Source organism: Zingiber officinale, chromosome 8A (genome assembly GCF_018446385.1).
Source record: "Zingiber officinale cultivar Zhangliang chromosome 8A, Zo_v1.1, whole genome shotgun sequence".
NCBI classification, from domain to species: Eukaryota; Viridiplantae; Streptophyta; class Magnoliopsida; order Zingiberales; family Zingiberaceae; genus Zingiber; species Zingiber officinale.
The window spans coordinates 14,779,333-14,792,113 of NC_056000.1; the positions used below are offsets into that span (position 1 = coordinate 14,779,333).

Genomic DNA, 12,781 nt, shown 5'->3' on the forward strand with positions numbered 1-12,781 from the left:
GTCAAGGATATGTTGAAATCGGTTCATTCTGATTTGTGTGATCCTATGACTATCCAGACAAGAGGTAGTATTGAATATTTTGTCTATTTTATAGACAACTATTCAAGATACAAATAAATTTACTTAATGTACCGCAAGACTGAGTACTTTGATTAGTTCAAAGAGTACAAGGTTGATGCGCAGAAATGTTAAAGTAAAAAGTAGGGGTGTCAATTCGGGTGGGTCGGGTCGGGTTGGGTCGGGTTGGATTTTTTTTTATTTTTTTTAACCCAACCCGAACCCGACCCGAACCCGAACCCGAGCCCGACCAACCCGATCAACCCAAACCCGACCCATATAATCCGAAAATCCGATTCAAAACGATTTTTTTGAGCTATTTTCCCTATAATTCTTCACTTTTATCTCAATATTCCATCATTATCATACAAATATACATAAAAACATCTAAATTTTTAAAATAAAATTTGATTTAACCCCAAAAAAACCCACAAAACCCTATAACCCAACCCGAACCTGATTTTTTTCGGGTCGACTCGGGTTGGGTCGTCGGGTCGGGTTCATTTTTGACACCCCTAGTAAAAAGTCACTATGGAAGATCGTAGTGGCAAGTACCTCTTGAGAGATTTTAGGAGTCACTTATCAGTAGTTGGATTTCAATCCCAACTAACTGCATCTGGTACACCCCAACAGAATGGTGTAGTAGAAAGAAGGTAAAGGACTCTTATGGAATAATTAGATAGATGATGAGTTATTCAGAAAATTATCAAATTTGTTTTAAGGATAAAACTCTGAAAACGAAAGTGAACATAGTACCTTCCAAGTTAGAACTCTCTACTCATATAGAATTGCTGAATAGGCGTAAGCCTATTTTGAAGCATATTCGGATTCGGATAATCCAGCACATATGTTAAAGAGAGATAATAATAAGTTGGATAGGAGTTCACTTGTTTGTAAGTTATCCTAGATAAACAAAAGTAGGTTTGTAGTCTTAAAAATCAGAAGGTCATTGTTAGCATCAATGACTGATTTTAAAAGGACTATATAATGAACCACGTGCTCATAAGTAAATTTGTTCTTAAGGAAATAATAAAAGACATGTCTAATCTAGTACCAACTGTACAAGATGAGATACCACAAGGAAACTGCAACACGTATCACAAATGATACACAATTGCAGAAAGTGCCTCATCGTAGTGGGAGGGTTGTTAGGCAACCTAAAAAGATTTATGTTTTGGGAGAGTTTTTGGACTCGATCCCTGGAGGACATGAACCTGATCTCCGGACATATGACGAAGCACTCCAAGATAAAGATGCAATATCTTGGCAAAGAGTAATGAATAACAGAATTAGAATATATGTATTCTAATAAAATCTGGAAGCTTATAGAACCACCAAATGGTATAAAAGCCTTTGGGTGTAAAAAGGTCTATATTAGGAAAAGAGGGATAGACAGGAAGGTAGAAACTTTCAAAGCAAGGCTAGATGAAAAAGAAAACTTTTTCACTGGTAGCCATGCTTAAGTCTATCCGGATTCTTTTATCTATTTGGCAAGTGGATGTCAAGACAACATTCCTTAATGGAAGTCTTGAAGAAAACATCCATATAAAGCAACCAGAAGGGTTCATTGCAAAGGGCTAAGAGCATCTTGTGTATAAGCTCAATCAGTCTATGGACTGAGGCAAAGCTTCAAGGTCTTGGAACGTCCGGTTTATCAAAGTAATCCAGATCTATGGATTTAGTAACCGGATAAGTCTTGTGTATACAAAAGATGTGATGGAAACGTGGTGGTATTTCTTGTACTATACTTAGATAATATTTTTGGTAGTTGGAAACAATATCAAAATGTTGTCAGAAGTAAGGGTATGGTTGTCCAAACAATTCGATATAAAGGACTTGGGAGAATGTATATATTCTTGAGATCAAAGTAATAAGGGATCGCAAGAAAAGAATATTTTACTTATCCCAAGCTTCATACATCGGAAAAATCCTTGCTCGTTTTAAGCATACAAAACTCCAAGAAAGGTTTCTTACCTTTTCAGGATGGAGTAACTTTATCTAAAGATATGTCTCTGTAGACATCAAAGGAGATAAAGGAAATAAAGGCAGTTCTTTATACTGTTGGAAGCCTAATGTATGCTATGCACGAGATCAGAAATCTGTTTTGCCAAGGGCATAGTTAGCAGATATCAAAGTAACCCTGGACAAGGACAGTGGACTGCAGTAAAGCATATATTGTAGTACCTTAGAGGCACTAGAGATTATATGCTAGCTTACAAGGCAGTTAATTTAGTCCTTGTGGGTTGCATGGATTTTGACTTCCAATCGGATAGGGACAATAATAAGTCAACCTTGGGGTTTTGTGTTTACTTTAGGAGGTAAAGTCATAACTATGAAAGAGTGATAAGCATAGGTGTTTTTCTGAACTCCACCATAGAAGCTTAGTATATGGCAAGCCTCTGAGGTAGCCATAAAAGCTGAATGACTCAATAACCTCAAGATAGACTTAGATATGATTTCTGGTTTGTCCAAAAATTATTACAATTTATTGTAATAATGTTGGTGCAGTAGCAAACTCGAAGAAACCATAAGTCTATAAGGCAAGTAAACACAATAGAGAGCAAGTACCACCCAATACGAGGAATCGTATAAACGAGGAAAAGTTGTTGCCGCCAAGATTGCATCAGGTGATGACCTATAGATCCTTTCACTAAGGTCCTTAAGGCAATAGCTTTTGATGGACATGTTGAAGGGATGGGAATCAGATGTATGGCAGCAGATATGGCAGCTTAGTCTTTTAGTATAAGTGGGAGATTGTTAGAGTGTATACTAAAAGCCTAGCTTTTGGTATAAATATTTATCTAGAAATAAGAATCACATTGGTCAAATGTCTACATTTATGATAAATGTAGTTGCTCAATTAATTTATATTGTAGATAACATGGTGTGTGGTGTCACATACAGGAGATCATGTTATCGGTTCCTTATAAATTATAAACAGTAGCTCACGACCAAGATGGAAAGGAACAAACCATTGGAAGGTCGTAGTGTAATTAAGTATTAGTTTATCTTAACTATATAATTACACTAGTACACTTAGAGTGTATTGAGTAGGACCATTTGAGGTCGTTCATTTTATACTGACTTTATAAAGGAATAAAGACCTCAGTTATTATGGAAGTGTGTGCTCTTAATCCTAATATAATAACAATCACATATATTTGATATTTATTTCTTTAATTTATCAATGGGTGAGATTTAGTTCGATGAATCAATAAGCCCGATAAGTTGGGAAATGATATCACTTATAGTGTGTGTTGTTGATTATAGAAGGAAACTGTGTCCTAGTAATCTAGGTTGAGAATGTCCTCAAGAGGAGCTCATAAGGATTGTCATGTTAAACCCTGCAGGTGGACTTAGTCCGACATGACGATAAGGTTGAGTGGTACTACTTTTGGACTAAGATATTAATTAAATGAGTTGTCAGTAACTCGCTTAATTAATGGACATTTGACATCTTAAACACAGGGAGACTAACACACTCATAATAAGAAGGAGCCCAAAATGTAATTTGGGATTGGTGCGGTAGTTCAATAATAGTTCTTTAGTGGAATGAATTATTATTGATGGAATTAAGTTGTGTGTTCGGAGCGAACACGAAAAGCTTAATTTCATCGGGAGACCAAAACCAATTCCTCCTCTCGGTCCCTATCGTAGCCTCTTGTATATAAAGATTTATACCCACCACATACCCACCTTCTTACCCAACCAATAGGGGCCGGCCAAGCTAAGCTTGAAGCTCAAGCTTAGGGCCGGCCAAGCCTAAAGGTTGGCCTTAAGGTGGCCGGCCAATAGCTTGGAGCCCAAGCTTAGGTGGCCGGCCACATCATATTAAAAAGAATTTTTTATTAAAATTATTTCTTATGTGGATATCATAGTTTTAAAAGAGAGTTTAAAAATTAAATCTTTCCTTTTAAAGCTTTCTACAAAAGATTAAGAAAAGATTTGAAATCTTTCCTTATTTGTAGATTGAAAGGAGATTTTATTTTTAAGAAAAACTTTCCTTTTTAACCATGATAATAATTTAAAAGAGAAGTTTAAAAATTAAATATTCTCTTTTATTAGTTTCTACAAAAGATTAAGAAAAGATTTGATATCTTTCCTTATTTGTAGATTAAGAGAGATTTTAATTTTTTAGAGATAACTTTCTTTTTATCCACATGTTTAAAAGAAAGATTTTAATTTATTAAATTTCCTTTTTATTAACCACCATGAAGGGAAAAATTATTTGAGAAATTTTTATAAATTTCCGAAAGCAAATAAGGAAGTTTTAATTCTTGTGTGAATTAAAATTTCCTTGATTAAAGGGATTAAGGTGGCCGGCCATTACAAATAGAAAAGAAAATTTATTTTTAATTAAATAAATTTTCCTTTTTAATGGCAAAAGAATTAAGGAAGTTTTTTATTAAATTTTCCTTATTTGCCAAGACCAAGGATTATAAAAGAGGGGGTAGAGGAGGCTTCAAGGTGAATGTCTCTAATTATTCTTCTCCTCTCTTTTCCTCCTTGGTGGCCGGCCCTAGCTTCTTCCTCTTCTCTTCTTCTTATGGCCGGCGGCAACCTTTCTTGGAGCTCTTGATGGTGGCCGGTTCTAGCTAGGAGAAGAAGGAGAGAAAGGTGGTTTTGTTTCTTGTATCCCTTGGAGCTTGGTGGTGGTGGCCGGACCTCTATTTCTCTTGGAGAATTGTGGTGGCCGAAATTTGCAAGGAAGAAGAAGGTGCTTGGTGGTTCTCATCTCGGAAGATCGTTGCCCACACAACGTCCGAGGTTAGAAGAGGAATACGGTAGAAGATCAAGAGGTTTTTCTAAAAGGTATAACTAGTAATTTTTCTTTCCGCATCATACTAGTTATTTTTGGAAATAATACTAAATACAAGAGGCATACGATTCTAGAGTTTCGAATTTGTTTTCGATATAGTGTTCTTTTGTTTTTCTTGTCCTTGTGATTTGATTGTTCTTTTCTGTTAACCTAAAGTTATTTTAGGAAATTAAATATTAGCTTTCTATAAAAGGTTTTGTCTAGTCGGTGGTGGTTGCTCCCATATCCAAGAAGGTCATGTGCCTCGCCACGTCAGTACTGGGAACCGATTATGGAAATTAATATTTAATGGAGTTAATAACTTAAGGTGACTTGGGTCGAACGTGTTAAGTTCCGCAGGAGATCCAAGTCAAAACCTAAAAGAACAAATAGATTAAGTTTTGGATCAAACGTGTTAAGTTCCGTAGGCGATCCAAAATTTAATTTAAAAGAACACATGGTAGCTAGGAAAAGGTTCAGACCTTTGTACAAAATTTTTGTACAGTGGAACCTCTAGGCTTTCCGAGTAGCAACCAACAAAATGGTTCTACTCAATACACTCTAAGTGTACTAGTGTACTTATATAGTTAAGATAAACTAATATCTAATTACACTACGACCTTCCAATGGTTTGCTCATTTCCATCTTGGTCGTGAGCTACTGTTTATAATTTATAAGGAACCAATAACATGATCTTCTGTGTGTGACACCACACACCATGTTATCACACACCAATGTGATTCTTATTTCTAGATAAATATTTATACCAAAAGCTAGGCTTTTAGTATACACTCTAACACTCGTCGTCACCGCTTCTCTCCCTTTCGCCTCCCTCTCGTCGTCGCCGCTCCTCTCCCTTCCTCCTCCCTAATTTGCTCTCGCCGCTCCTCTCCCTTTTTCATCCCTAATCTGCTCTCGCCGTCGCCGCTTCTCTCATCCACTCTCACGCATACCTGTGCTGCCGCCAGCCTACATCGCGTGTCGCCTGTTGGTTGCTACTCGGAAAACCTAGAGGTTCCACTGTACAAAAATTTTGTACAAAGGTCTGAACCTTTTCCTAGCTACCATGTGTTCTTTTAAATTAAATTTTGGATCGCCTGCGGAACTTAACACGTTTGATCCAAAACTTAATCTATTTGTTCTTTAAGGTTTAGACTTGGATCTCCTGTGGAACTTAACACGTTTGATCCAAATCACCTAAGTTATTAATTCCATTAAATATTAATTTCCATAATTGGTTCCCAGTACTGACGTGGCGAGGCACATGGCCTTCTTGGATATGGGAACAACCACCACCGACTAGACAAAACCTTTTATGGAAAGCTAATATTTAATTTCCTAAAATAACTTTAGGTCAACCAAAAGGAACAATCAAATCACAAGGAAAAGAAAAATAAAAGAACACAACTTCGAAAAACATATTCGAAATACTAGAATCGTAAGCCTCTTGTATTTGGTATTATTTCCATAAATAACTAGTATGATGCGGAAAGAAAAATTACTAGTTATACCTTATAGAAAAACCTCTTGATCTTCTACTGTATTCCTCTTCTAACCTCGGACGTTGTGTGGGCAACGATCTTTCGAGATGAGAAACCACCAAAGCACCTTCTTCTCCTTTCTTCAAGTTTCGGCCAAGCACTATGCTTCCAAGAGATGAAGATCTTTTTCCATCAATCAAGCTCCAAGGGATGTAAGCTTTCTCTCCTTCTTCTCCAAGCTAAAATCCGGCCACCACTTGATCTTCAAGGAGGAAGAGAGGTCCGGCCACAAGATGGAGAGAAGAGAAAGGAAGGAGGCCGGCCACACCAAGGAAGAAAAGAGGGAGAAAATAATAGAGGTTGTTCACCCTTGAAGGCTCCTCTACCTCCTCTTTTATAATCCTTGGTCTTGGCAAATAAGGAAATTTTAATAAAAACTTCCTTAATTCTTTTGCCATGAAAAGGAAAATTTTATTTTAATTAAAATAATTTTTCTTCTCACTAAAACATGGCCGGCCACTTATTTCCTCAAATCAAGGAGAGTTTTAATTAAACAAGAATTAAAACTTCCTAATTTGTTTCCGGAAATTTATAAAAATTTCTCCAATAATTTTATCCCTTCATGATTGGTTTATAAAAAGGAAATTTAATAAATTAAAATCTTTCTTTTAAACATGTGGATAAAAAGAAAGTTATCTCTAAAAATTAAAATCTCTTTCAATCTACAAATAAGGAAAGATATCAAATCTTTTCTTAATCTTTTGTAGAAACTTATAAAAGAGAATATTTAATTTTTAAACTCTCTTTTAAATCATGAACATGTTTAAAAAGGAAAGTTTTCTTAAAATTTAAAATCCTCCTTTAATCAACAAATAAGGAAAGATTTCAAATTTTAAACTCTCTTTAATCATGTAGATGATTTACAAATAAGGAAAGTTTTTACCAAAAATTAAAACCATCCTTTTAAACTACAAATAAGGAAAGAGATTAATCTCTTCTCTTAATCTTTTGTAGAAAGTTATAAAAGGAAATTTTTAATTTTTTTAACTCTCTTTTAAAAACATGATATCCACATAAGAAATAATTTTAATAAAAATCCTTTTTAATATTCTAGTGGCCGGCCACCTAAGCTTGGGACCCAAGCTTTGGCCACCACCAACTGGCTCATCCACTTGGTCTTGGCCGGCCCTAGCTCGGGTTCCAAGCTAGCTTGGCCGACCCCATTGGATGGATAAGAAGGTGGGTATGTGGTGGGTATAAATCTCTATATACTAGAGGCTACGATAGGGACCGAGAGGAGGAATTGGTTTTGGTCTCCCGATAAAATTAAGCATCCCGTGTTCGCCCCGAACACACAACTTAATTTTATCAATAATAATTCATTCCACTAGAGAACTATTATTGAACTACCGCACCAATCCCAAATTACATTTTGGGCTCCTTCTTATTATGAGTGTGTTAGTCTCCCTGTGTTTAAGATAACAAATGTCCACTAATTAAGTAAGTTACTGACAACTCACTTAATTAATATCTTAGTCCAAGAGTAGTACCACTCAACCTTATCATCATGTCGGACTAGGTCCACCTGCAGGGTTTAACATGACAATCCTTATGAGCTCCTCTTGAGGACATTATCAACCTAGTATCTCTAGGACACAGTTTCCTTCTATAATCAACAACACACACTATAAGTGATACCATTTCCCAACTTATCGGGCTTATTGATTCATCGAACTAAATCTCACCCATTGATAAATTAAAGAAATAAATATCAAATATATGTGCTTGTTATTATATTAGGATTAAGAGCACACACTTCCATAATAACCGAGGTCTTTGTTTCTTTATAAAATCAGTATAAAAGAAACGACCTCAAATGGTCTTACTCAATACACTCTAAGTGTACTAGTGTAATTATACAGTTAAGATAAACTGATACCTAATTACACTACGACCTTCTAATGGTTTGTTCCTTTCCATTTTTGTCGTGAGCTACTGTTTATAATTTATAAGGTACTGATAACATGATCCTCTGTGTGTGACACCACACACCATGTTATCTACAATATAAATTAATTGAACAACTACATTTATCACAAATGTAGACATCTGACCAATGTGATTCTTATTTCTAGATAAATGTTTATACCAAAAGCTAGGCTTTTAGTATACACTCTAACATCGCCACCACGATTGCTCCACAACACTGCCTCTACCGTGATTCTGCCTTTCTGCTCCCTAACCCATTCTCGTCGTCGCGGCTCCCTAATCTTCTCTCACCGTCGTTGCTCCTCTCACCCACACTCACTCATCCTTGTCGTCGTTTCTCTCCTTTTCTCCTCCCTAACCTGCTATCGCCATCCATCCCTGTTACTGCTCCTCTCGCCATCGACGCTCCTCTGCCAGTCGCCGTTGCTGCCAAAGGTACTATCGGTATGAACTTCAATAGAGGAACAATAGTTATGGAAGTTTTGCTCACTTCTTATTCATTTCTTGTTTTTTTTTAGGTTGTGGATTGGAGGTTTTGATAGTCACCTTGCTCCTTTCTACAGAATCAAATAGGTATATATAAAAATAGTTTTAAGTTTCAGTCCTTATCTAACAAGCTTCACTTGTATGTGTGGTTGGTTTATTTTCTTTCAATTTTGATGGATATGTTTCTATGTGTAATATCATTAGGTGTTTCAGCCCAGGGATTGTCAGGAAGAACATGACCTTCCACAGGTTTAATGGAAGATCCATCAGCATGTGCATCTTTTATATCAACAATACTTATGGGCTTGTCTGTGTGTTTGCTCATATTGGATTCCTGTAAGATCCTTTCCTCATGAACAGCAGGGTTATCAGACACAGACTTTGAAGGTGCAATTTGAAACTCAGGCTTCTGAACCATCCTCCCTTGTTTATAGCATTTTTCATCAGCGATACCATAATGTTGAACAGGTCCTACATGAAGGACAGGATTGAAGATAATTTCATGCTAGTCATGTATAGCCCGATTAGTTGAATTATGGATATCTTGAGAAAATTTAACAGTCTTTGATCCATGTGGAATGGAGACAAATTCCAATTTATTAGCTTGACTAGGTGTACTGACCAATTGTTTATTTTTTTTCAAACTGCATGAAATCATCTTTGATAGTTTCATTACTTTGGCATGGTGGTTTTGTAGATAATAAAGACTTCTCAGAATGTGAGACCAACTCTCCCTCAATTATGTTATCAGCTCTTTCAGCAATGGATTCTTGAGCTGCAAGCAAGCACGCCTGATTTATTAAATATTGAGAGCCAGGGGAATCATCAGATTTAGATAATCAGTTCAGGAACTCTAACTGCTCCCTGGGATGACTTGCAGATTGGTAACCTCGGAAAGGCTGTGAAGGTGGATTATTGAAACCTACATCAAATGCATCAGCTTCATCAGCAATGCTACTAGGTTCCAAACCGCCACGACAATAGTAGTCATCTTCATTTAGGTCAGAATTATGACCAGCATTCAGAGTTCACTGATGATACTGGCGTAGCATCTAATTGCTTCCCTATATGTTTGTTACAGGAAGTGTTAAATTCTCTTTTTCAGAAATGACATGCATACTTACTGCATGGATATGACTCAAAAAGGAAACATCATGCTGCTGCATGGTTGAACTAGGTTCATGAATGTGGGAGCTGATATGCTCATCCTCCATTTTTTTTATATGAGAAACTATCAGCTACTAAATTCTTAAAAGTGAAGCTAGATAGAAGATATAGCTAGATTGAATTTTTATTTTCTTTGAATTTTTATATATGACTTGCGTGTCTTTCAGGGTTGGATAGAAGATATAGCTAGAATGAGTTGGTAGGGACATACTACATAGCCAATAAATTCTTAAAGAATTGAATTTATCAGAGTGTGATGTGAGGATGGTGTAAGGAGTATAGAAGAGAATGCAAAGAAAGTATATATGATCATTATTGTAAATTAATCTAGTTTCATTGGTCATGGAAATAGAATCCCTACTCAGTGAGTATGATGCATACATGTAGACATTGAATGAAACACCAAAAATGATATATGTGCTAATCTTTTCCCTTGCATGTAAATCAAAGTAGAGAGGTAATTAAATGATGGTGCTTCACTCTAGATCTGACTGTGGGTCTCCAATTTGCATGTAGTATAATAACATGTTACAAAACCTGAACTCGACTCCATTATAACATGCATCCTAATAATTTGTAGTATGGAAGAGGTATATGGTCATCAAAGAGGTCTCATAACAGCTTCGAGAAGAATGGGAAGCATTAGCTAATTGCTATGAAGATCACATGAGCAGTGCATGGATATCAAATAATTTATTAAGGTCATTTCTTTTCTTTGTTACTCACTCACCAATTTTGTCGAAGTAGCAAATTAGAAATGTAAAATGTATCACAAAATGTTTTGGAATTCTCTTACAAAGTATTAGCTCAACTGATATGCAATGTTTTATTAGTTTTGTATTCTAAATTAGTTGCAGCATTGTTTTTAACATTGAATGCTAAATTCATAGTGATATCAGAATCATCAATTCATAGTTATTTTGTTGATATATTTTCCTTTGGCTTGTAGATACACAAAAAAAACTTTTGTTTATTAATAGTGGATACACCAAACACAACGACTAGTTTCATTGGGTTTATTTATACTTGTCGACTATTCTAACTCTAGTCATCAGGATGAGATGATTATAGTTTCTCTGGAAATGTGATTGCTTGTTTCTTTGACTGATGTAAAAGGGTGGAAGACTTTTAGAACCAGAGATATCAATGATGCAGATCTTGTTGTGAAGAGATTAATTAGATATATGACATGCAAGAAAGAGGATTATGTGTTAGATGATAACATTTTTTATTGAAATGTTCTATTTATTGATTTTTTTTAACATTATATATTATAAATCATCTTTACCTCTAATAAGAGTTTTTTTTTTATGTTCAGGATTCTCGTGAAGAAGGATTATAGAAGTTATCTCTAAGTCACGAGGAGTTATTCTTTAGACTTTCTTTTGTGTAACTTTCATGGGAATAGTTGTTTTTTTATTGGATGAATGTTGGATGGATGTTGGATGCACTTCAATTAATGATTATAGAATTTTATGTTGTGGATATCATTTTTAATTTATAAAAAGAGAACTTTTCCTTTTGTTTTGAAATGACAATTTAATAGATTTAATCTAGATTAATTTGTATAATAAATGTTCTTTAATGATTATTAATTTTTGTCATAATTGTTGCATCTAACAAGTTAAAATATTAGGGACAGTAATTTACTGTCTTCACTTCTATTTGAGACAGCACATTACCATCTCGATTTAGTCTCTTTAGCTTTTTCACAGAATAAGACATAACATTTGAGACAAAATAATAACTGTCTTAAATACTTTTGAGACAATTGAATAACTGTCTCATCACCGTCTTAAATAGCATTTGAGATAGTACAACTGTCTCAATATTTTTTTGAGACGCTTGTATTAGGGACGACTACATTACTGTCTCATCACCGTCTCAAAAACATTTTGAGACACTAAATTTATAATTTAAGACACATTTTGTTGTGTCTCAAAAGCCTAGTTTTCTAGTAGTGTTGGCCAGCTTTCGAATATTCTTCATGTTCACATGGGCCAACCTCCTATGCCACAGCCATGATTCTTCTTCTTTTGACATGAAACACTTAGCAGAGGCATTAGTAGCACTTTTAAAAGATATTTGATAAATATTGTCTACCCTTGTGCCTACTAGTACCGTGTCAAGTGTGTCAATGTGTTTGACCAGACATTGACTTGAATGAAACTCAATTGTGTAACCCGTATCACACAATTGGCTGACACTTAGGAGATTAAAGGTCATCCCCTTGACTAGAAGGACATTTTTGATTTGGAGACATTCGGATATATGAATATCTCCAACTCCTATCACCTTAAGACCACCATTATTACCAAAGGACACATTACCTCTATTTTTGTTTTAAAGGGTAGTAAAGAGTGACTTGTCCCCGGTCATGTGCTTGGAGCATCCACTATCAACAAACCAAGTTGATAGATGCTCCCCCTTGACAAATGCCTACAAGACACGAAAGATAGATGTTTTAAGTACCCAAATCTTGGGACCTAATGCATCTACAATGAAAGACCTAGGAACCCATGCCTTGGTCACACCCTTCCTAGTCTCATGAACCCTAGAAGTATGTGATCTATGAAATTGGGTTCTAGACACTAAGGAAATGAAACTAGACTCCTTAGGTTGATATCCTAACCCAGCCTTGTTGTAGACCGCCCTTTGGGCATTTAGAATCATATCTAAGGTCTTAGAGCTAGTTGAGAATTTCTCAAGCATTTTCTTGAGTTTCTCAACTTCACTCTTTAGGGCTTTGTTTTTATCCTCAAGAAGCTCTTGATGTAGGTCATCAACCTCATCTTCCCTAAGA

General features: G+C 35.6%; 1 long non-coding RNA gene across 1 annotated transcript; it reads left to right on the plus strand.

Annotated features, from left to right (window-relative positions):
- Positions 1-9,358: 9,358 nt before the first annotated feature.
- LOC122011401 lies at positions 9,359-11,442 on the plus strand. Its single transcript, XR_006119943.1, has 3 exons — positions 9,359-9,812; positions 10,559-10,679; positions 11,297-11,442. It is a non-coding gene; the product is annotated as an uncharacterized LOC122011401 (long non-coding RNA).
- Positions 11,443-12,781: the final 1,339 nt, after the last annotated feature.